The sequence below is a fragment of the Antechinus flavipes genome, chromosome 5 (assembly GCF_016432865.1).
Source record: "Antechinus flavipes isolate AdamAnt ecotype Samford, QLD, Australia chromosome 5, AdamAnt_v2, whole genome shotgun sequence".
Taxonomy (NCBI): Eukaryota; Metazoa; Chordata; class Mammalia; order Dasyuromorphia; family Dasyuridae; genus Antechinus; species Antechinus flavipes.
The window spans coordinates 2,186,642-2,195,481 of record NC_067402.1 but is presented as its reverse complement, the minus strand read 5'-3'; positions in this window follow the sequence as shown (position 1 = coordinate 2,195,481).

The window sequence follows — 8,840 nt, the reverse complement described above, 5'->3', positions numbered from 1 at the left end:
GAATGTCGGTACAGGCGGCCACCCGGCTTTCTGCCTCTCTCAGCCCACCAACGGGTGAACACTGAAAGTGGAACCCTCCTGGACTAACCCATTAGCTAAAGGAGCAAACTCCCACCGTGGCAGTTCCGTGTCTTTCCAAGTGCAGCCGAACAGCACGGTCATCACCGTCCTAGACCGGGACTGCGTCTGCATGAAGAAACAGGAGAAAATGGCCAGATTGTCACCGGCCAGCCCGGAGCCCGGGCTTAGGAAATTCTTTTCTTCCACGAAGGGAGCCTTAGGGACAGAGGGGTCCCAATGCCCCCTCCCCAGTTTGTTTTGCGACAGAGACTCTGTCGGAGGCAAGCGAAGCTGCACCTGGAAAGCACGGCTGGTGCCCCTTGTGTCAGCGGGCGCTGGGCCCACATCGGGGAGGGCACTTTTGACCCAAGGCTCTAGCGTTTGCACGTGTCTTTTCAATGACATCTCACCTTGTAGCTGCGGAGCTTGCTCCCTGTCCCCGGTGATTTGGGAGGAACTGAACGCCGGAAGCGCTTGGCCCCCTCCCTCCTGCCCGGCTCTGGGTGAGGAACACAGCGCTGGCCCTGGCAGGGGGCGGCCTGGGGAGAGAAGCTGGGGGGAGAAGCGGCTGGATGCTCCCCGGGGCCTCTCTTCCCTCGTCTTCCGTTTGCATTTTACCAAATGAAGCCGTTTGGGAGGAAGGGGCCGCCAGCCTCCATTCACACTCCCTGGGAACAAATGGGGCAGAGCCAGCGCCAAGAACGCGTGAGCACCTTGGGACCCCCCGCAAACTCTGCTCAGCAAGAAACTTCAGCCTAAATGTGAGAAAGCGCCCGAGAAAACCTCCAGGTCCCCAAGAGAACCTTCTCCCCGAGCCTGCTGTCTCTCCTCAAGGGAAGGAGGGGGAGCAGGAGAGCCCCCAAAGTAGGACGCGGCGGAGCCGCCATCGCCCGATGTGTCTGCACAAAGGGGGAACACGGCCAGAATCCGAGGCACAAGCAAAGCCAGGTTCTCCCGGGGGCCGGGGCTCACCCACAGGCCGGGGCTCTCTCGGGGATCGGGGTTCTCCCGGGGGCCGGGGTTCTCCCGGGGATCGGGGTTCTCCCGGGGCCGGGGCTCACTCCCGGGGATCGGGGTTCTTCCGGGGGCCGGGGCTCACCCGGGGGCCGGGGTTCTTCCGGGGACCGGGGCTCACTCCCGGGGGCCGGGGCTCACCCGGGGACCGGGGCTCACTCCCGGGGGCCGGGGCTCACCCGCGGGCCAGGGCTCTCCCGGGGATCGGGGCTCATCCGGGGGCCGGGGCTCACCCGCAGGCCGGGGCTCACCCGGGGGCCGGGGCTCACTCCCGGGGGCCGGGGCTCTCTTGGGGATCGGGGCTCTCCCGGGGGCCGGGGCTCACTCCTGGGGGCCGGGGTTCACCCGCGGGCCGGGGTTCTCCCGGTGGCCGGGGCTCTCCCTCTGCACCAATGGCCAGCCATTCTTATCCACTGCGGGGAAGGGAGGGGGGGCCTGCTCAGCCCCTACCCAGTCCCGATCAAAATTCCACGCCCGCCCTCTACAAGCTGCGACTCTTCGTCCCGTGGCCACGTTCTCCACGTGGGGCGGGAACGGGCGCGTTTTCTGCGCCGGTTTTCGGCGTTTTGTGAGCAGAGCCTAGAACTGCGGGAAGGAGCTCCCAAGTGGAATACCGCCTCCGGTCCGGCCGGAGAGTCACCGAACCGCCACTTTCTGCCTCTGCTTCTCATCTGTAGGATGGGTACAGATGAGGAACTTCCCGGTGGTGACGCTCCCTCTGGCAATGGCAAAGAGCATTCTCTTCCAGACGGAAATCCTGCTCCCCAGACACAGGCAGGGCCTGTCCGAGGAGCTTTACGCCAGGTCTTCGGGCTGCATTGCTGCCCAGGATGCGACACGGCCTTTCCGGGGTCCAAGTGCCCTCTGACGTAGATGGGCGGGGCAAGTGGGGTGCGGCAACTCCCCAAGGCCACGGGCTCCAGAGAAATGTGTCACGTGCTTTGGGGGAGGAAGTGTCACTAGGGGGCACCACACCGCACAGAACAATGCGTGTGGAGTCTGGGAGAGCTGGTTCCTTGTGAGGCCGCTAGGGGGCACCACCCTGCACAGAACAATGTGTCTGGAGTCTGGGAGAGCTGGTTCCTTGTGAGGCCGTTAGGGACAATGCACCTGGAGTCTGGGAGAGCTGATTCCTTGTGAGGCCGCTAGGGGGCACCACCCCGCACAGAACAATGCACCTGGAGTCTGGGAGAGCTGGTTCCTTGTGAGGCCGCTAGGGGGCACCACCCCGCACAGAACAATGTGTCTGGAGTCTGGGAGAGCTGGTTCCTCGTGAGTAGGAAGTGCTGTGTTCAGATTCTAGATGGGATCGTCTTCTATGACGCTCCTGAAGGCCGCCAACAACCCGAAATCCCCTGTTGTAGTCCCCACTGACGTCCCCATTCTCTCTGCCACGGCATCGGTCACATCATTCCAGATTTGTAGACTTGCGGTTCGCCCCTGGGCACGCGCCCTCGGAAGGGGCAGGTCACCATCCTCCCCTTCCTCCTCCTCTTCTAAGACTCTCGTCCACATCCTCCCATCGGCCTCCGCAGCCGCGCCCCGCGGAGCCTCCGCAGCCGGTGCTGGTGGCGAGTCCGGCCGATTTCTCGGAGACTGCACAGAAATGCAGGGAAGGCACCGAGGGTTCCGTGGCCAGGCGAAGACCCCAGGTCCGAGCGGGTGAGTGCGGGGGGCAGGACGGGTGCGCGGAGGGCGGCGAGGCCGAGGAGGAAACGCCCGGGACGTTCTGGAACCCCCGCGCTCCCAAAGCCAGCTGTTCGGTGTGCGGACTGAGCTCCGGCCCCTGGGAGGGCGGCCAGCGCACGAATCTGGCCTCGATGTGTTGCTGTTGTTTTTTGTCTAGACTTAAGTGATGAAGAGAATGCAAACGGGGCAGATTAAACAGGAAATTGTGTCTGGGGAATCTTCTTTCCCCTGGAGGGCCGGTTGTTAAACATTGCCCAGCCCTCAGCTGGGACGGATTACTAACTTGTAAGAAAACCACCCCCCGGAAGAGGGCGCACCTCATTGCTACTCCAAGTCCACCCGTGCTTCGGAGCAGAAAGCCGGCCTCTGGGGCCCATCGGGCGGGCGGCCGGGGACACATCCTGCGGGGGGCTGGGTCTGCGCCCCTTCCAGAAGGAGCCCGTCAGGGCAGAGGCCCCGGCTCTCCCAGTTATAGAAACGGGGCCCGGCCCCAGGCCCGAGAGCGCGGCCGGGGAAAGCTGGTCTCGGCCAAAAAGACAAGACCAGAGCAGCTGGTGGCTGCGGAGCCCCTTCGTGGTCAGCTTTTTGTGGTCTTGGTGTTGAGGTCTAGCTTTGGGGTACCTAAATGAAATTAGGGTTAAGGTCTAGTGGCAGGTTTGGGCACAGATTCGGCGCCAGGGGGTCTAGTAGCGGCGCGAGTTCCCAATAAAAGCATTTATTGGCCCGGAGAGCTAGATTGATAAAAGAGGTTTATTATTAGATAAGCAAAGGTAAAGTATAGGGGAAGATAGAGATAAGGAGGGCACTGGACAGAGGGTCCAGTGGACAGAGGGTCCTCACATGGCTGCCATGTTTGGAATCTCTGCAAAGAGGGGTTCCCAGCGGGGCCTTTTTATAACAGGAGACTTAGCTCGAAGGGCTTTTGGGTGTAGCCCCAAAGTTGGCTCAGATCCGGGTGGGGCTGGGACAGGTCAGATCTTCTATTGGAATTCAAAGGGACCAGGATTTGTGAGTTAAAGGGCCATTTACATTATTAACTAGGAGAGGCTGGGAATCTAGAAAGGAGCTTTCCCGCATCATTGGGAAAGTCACCCAAACTCCTCCTTAAGGCCCCGGAGGAGGAGGAGAACCTTAGAAGCCCCCGGCGCCTTAGGAGGAGGCAGCCTCCCTGCTGGGCCCAGAGCCAAAGGTAGGTCCTCGGGGTCCTTCCTGAGAGGGCCGCGCCTAGAAGCTTCAGGCTGACCCCAACACTGTCAAAGAAGGGATTTAGTCTCAGGAGAGGGAGGAATAAGGGCACTGCTAGGAAGCAGGAGAGACGTCCCCGTCCAGAGCCCGGGCAAGCATGCGGCCGGGAAACTGGGACCCAGAGTCCCCAACTTCCACAGGAAACCAGATCTCGCAGTGAGCTTCCACAAGCCCTCGGGACTAACAGTGTCAAAGGCCTTGGTCAGATGAATGACTGTTGTATCCAGACCCGTTCCGCCCGGTGGGATCAGAGACTGTTGTATATACGGACCGGTTCCGCTCGGTGGGATCAGAGACTGTTGTATATACGGACCGGTTCCGCCTGGTGGGATCAGAGACTGTCGTATACGGACCTGTTCCGCTCGGTGGGATCAGAGACTGTCGTATATGGACCGGTTCCACTTGGTGGGATCAGTGACTGTCGTATACGGACCCTTTCCGCTCGGTGGGATCAGTGACTGTTGTATATACGGACCGGTTCCACTTGGTGGGATCAGTGACTGTCGTATACGGACCCTTTCCGCTCGGTGGGATCAGTGACTGTTGTATATACGGACCTGTTCCACTCAGTGGGATCAGTGACTGTTGTATCCAGACCTGTTCTGCTCGGTGGGATCAGAGACTGTTGTATACGGACCGTTCTGCTCGGTGAGATCAGTGACTGTTGTATACGGACCGGTTCCGCTCGGTAGGATCAGAGACTGTTGTATATGGACCCGTTCCGCTTGGTGGGCTCAGTGACTGTTGTACACAGGCCTGTTCTGCTCCTGGTATTGTTCCCGGCATTGTTGATCAGCAAACATATCAAAACCTGTTCCTCAGTCCTTGCTGAAGCCACACTGACTCTCGAGAAGATGGCTGTCTTCCAGGTGAAGGATCTGTCCATTAAGGAGGACTCTGGCAGGAATCTTGCTGATAATTACTAAGAAACACACAGAGATCCACGCGATTGTCGCAGGACAATCTGTTCCCTTTATCTTTACACAGCTGGACAGTGGCGTTATCCTTGAACACCTGGAGGTTAACTTCTGCCTGCCCCGTAACTGGAAAATTTTCTATCAGCTTTTGGATGAGCCTTGAGCCCCCTGCCTTAAAAACCTCAGCTGGACTAGAATCAGCAGCAGGGGCTTTGCATAAGAGAGGAGCCAGATGCATTCAGAATCTCTTCTTTTGTTGGAAATTCAGCTAGAGAGGATTACTTCAACCTGAGGTAAACAGCTCTGGGAAGATCATCATGCAGTTATCAGGGCCATCTCCAGGAGCCCTGATCTCCATGTTCAGAAGCATCAGACCGGTTCTGGAAAGATCATCATGCAGTTATCAGGAGCATCTCCAAGCGTCCCGATTTCTATCTGGCCACTGAGCCCAGGTGACCCCTGAAGAGAAGGAGAGATGGGTGATGGGGCCCAGCCCTCCCTCCCTCCAATCCAATTCACTCGCATGTCCTGGGTCACCTCCCTGATCACGGTCCTCTTTGAGAAGGAAGACAAACCACTGGAGCAGTTATCCACCAGATGTCACTCTCTATTTAAACAAATATGCTTTATTCAGCTTGGGATCCCAGTTGAAGAGAAGCCGGACAACTTCTGGGAGATGGTTTCATCAACCCCGCAACCTGCAGAGGAGGGCAAAGAGCCTGGAGAGAAGCTCTCTGCAGTCAGAGCGAGCTCAGAGGGGACCAGAAGTATGGGGTCCCGAGCTCCAGGCCATCCCTCTGCTGCCCTGCCTCAAGTTTAAAACCAAAGCAGGGAAGGGATGCTAGGTTCCTCTCAGGGAGGGGGCAGTCACCACCATTGTCTCAACCCACTTATGAAGACGCGGTTGCCATGGGAATGGAGATCCATGAGATCCTCCTCTCACTACGAGCAGAGCCAAAGGCTAAAGAAATTCCCCTTCAAAGATTCAATTAAAAAGTCTGCTTTCAGGCCACAGCACAGCCAAGGACTCCCTGGGAAGCAGTTCACATTTCTGAAAGAGAAAATTGACCTTTCCATTATCCGGGCGTGCTGTGCATCGTGCTGGCTGAATATTGAGTCTGGTTTTCATTTTGGAGTAAGTATCAAGTGAGACTGAGCTCCTGTGAAGCTGCATCAGGGTGTCAAGGGGACCCCAGGCTCTGTAGGCCTTTGGGGGAGTTCAAATCTCTGCCAGGGACCACCAAGCTGAGGGTGCAAGAAGTGATGCTTACTTGCTGAGCACCCCTTAAGCTAAGGGCACAGAAGCTCTGCACCAGCAAGCTGCCAGATCTGGGATGACTTGACAGGAAATAAAAATACAACAGGCTTGAGGGGCCCTCTCTACTTCTACAAGAACAGAAGGGGAAAAACGACGGAAGACAAGAAAGGATGAAGGGCAGGGCTCATGGTCACCCAGTTTCAATATGATTCCACCACGGCAGATTCAAGGACACTGACAAGGCTGAGAATGGAAAGCTGGTGATCAATGAGAAAATCATTATCGTCTTCCAGGAGTGGAAGCTGGAACTTAAGTATGTCGTAGGGGTCACTGGTGTTTTGGGCAGTGGAAAACCTGAAGGATGGAACTAAGCGGGCCATTATCTCTGCATCCCCATTCCAAAACCACTTCTCTTTTTTACTAGATTCTCAAAGGTAAGACCTAACATGAAAGCTGTGCCTTGAGCTTTGCATAACAACATAACAAATAAGAGAGATGCAAGAAAATTTTAAGAATAAAATTAACAGCTTAGTAAAAGAAGCATTAAAAATACAGAAGAAAATAACATCTTAAAAAACAGAATTGGACTAAGGATAAAAAAGGTACAAAACTTCACTAAAGAAAAGAACTCCTTAAAAAGTGGAATAGAGCAAAAATCCACTGAAGAAAATAATTCCTTAGAAATTAGAACTAAACAAATGTAAGCTAATGACATAAGATGTTTAGAAACAACAAAATAAAGTCAAAAGATGAAAAAGTAGAAAAAGTATGAAAAATCTCATCAGAAAAACAATTTTTCTGAAAATATATTGAGGAGAGATAATTTTAAAATCATTGGACTACCTAAAAATTATGACAAAATCATATTTCAAGAAATTCTCAAGGAAAACTGCTCTGATATCTTAGAGCCAGAGTTGTCTTTTCATCAAGAATGCTTAATGATTCTCTATGTCATTGAATATCTATTTTTCCCCTTAAAGAATTATACTCAATTTTGCTGAGCCATTTGCCTCTTAACAGTCAAAAGATATAAGCAATTTTCAGAAAAATAAATCAAATCTATTTATAGTCACATAAAAAATGATCCAAAATCATTATTGATTAGAGTGGCGAATTCAAACAGTTCTGAGGTAACAATTCACATCTATCAGAACTGATATCAGAAATGTTGGAGGGATAAGGTACACTAATGAACTGATGGTGGAGCAGTGAACTGATCCAATAATTCTAGAGAACAATTTGGAATTAGACCCAAGGATCCACAAAACTATGTGTATCCTTTGACACAGCAATACCACTTCCAAGTCTGTATCCCAAAATTATTATAAAAAGGGAGAAGACCCACATATGCAAAAATATTTGTGTGACACAGTGACCCATAATCAAATTTAAATCAGAAACTCTCAAGGTAAAAAGCAAAAAGGACTTACTATGAGAAAGGGCAGTTTCCAATCACAGCAGTATTAGTATAGGAATGCAAAGCACAAGCTACAAAACACAGGATTATATAGACTTTAACACGGAAGCCCCCACTCCCTTCTTAGCTTTTCACCCATTGACTGGAAGTCCAGACTTATATTCTAAGATGTGGAAATCTACTCAGAGACTAAAAGCTGCCCATATGATGCGGGTGAAGTCTGTAAAAATTGTGTCCCCTTTGATCTGCAAAAGAAGAGAGATTGGGGTCTCCCAGGCTCCAAAGAATCTTTCTTCTAGATACTTTCCAGGCTGGGCTTTTTCTAAGGCAAATCAGCCTGCATTGATCTTTTTGGGAAACTGGATCCCCCATTCATGCTGAAAAAGCCTTCAAAGTGATTTTCATTCAATTGAGAGATCTGGTCTGATATTGAGTGGCTTGAAACTCCAAGTATTCTAGGCCTGGGAGCAGTGACAACACTGAAGGAATTTCATTTAATTGAAACTTCAGTCTCAGATTTCTTATTAAAGGGCAATTTTAAACTCATTTCTTTGCAGAATGTCCGTAGTAGGATTATGCCTTGTCAAGGAACTTCTTTCCCTGGCATAGCAGGACTCCTGCCCGCTGTGAAGAGACCCTCTTCTCAATGGAAAAATCTTTTGTCATTTCTCTACCAGGACCTTGCCACTGAGGAAATCAGTCTCTGAGCAAAGCTGACTTCTGCAGTGCCAATAAAATTCCCTTTTGCCATTAATATTTTAGGTTCATGAATTCTTTCTCATTGAACCTGTGCTGACCAGAAGGGGATTCTCACATCTCAACTCTCTGCACTGCCACTAGAACAGCATCACAGAGACCAACTAAAAAGCCACCCAGACACAAAGAACACTATCCAATGACACATTCTTATCATCAATAACACACCATATTAAGAATTTAATGCTAATTGTGGGGAAAAGGGCAGAGAGAAGAGGAGGGAAATGCATATTTATCTAAGCTAAGTGAATACCTGCGACTTTTGGCTATAGCACAACTTGTTATTGCAAAGTTTCAAGTTATACTTAGAGTACAAGTCAAGTCTACATTCTTATGAGAAGTCTTCACTCAGTTTATCCCATTCAATATTTATAGCAAAGAATTGGAAAATGAGATGCTCATCAGAGAATGGCTGATCAAGTAATGTATATGATTGTGATGGAATACTCTTGTGCTATGGGAAATGACAAGTCTCAAAATAACA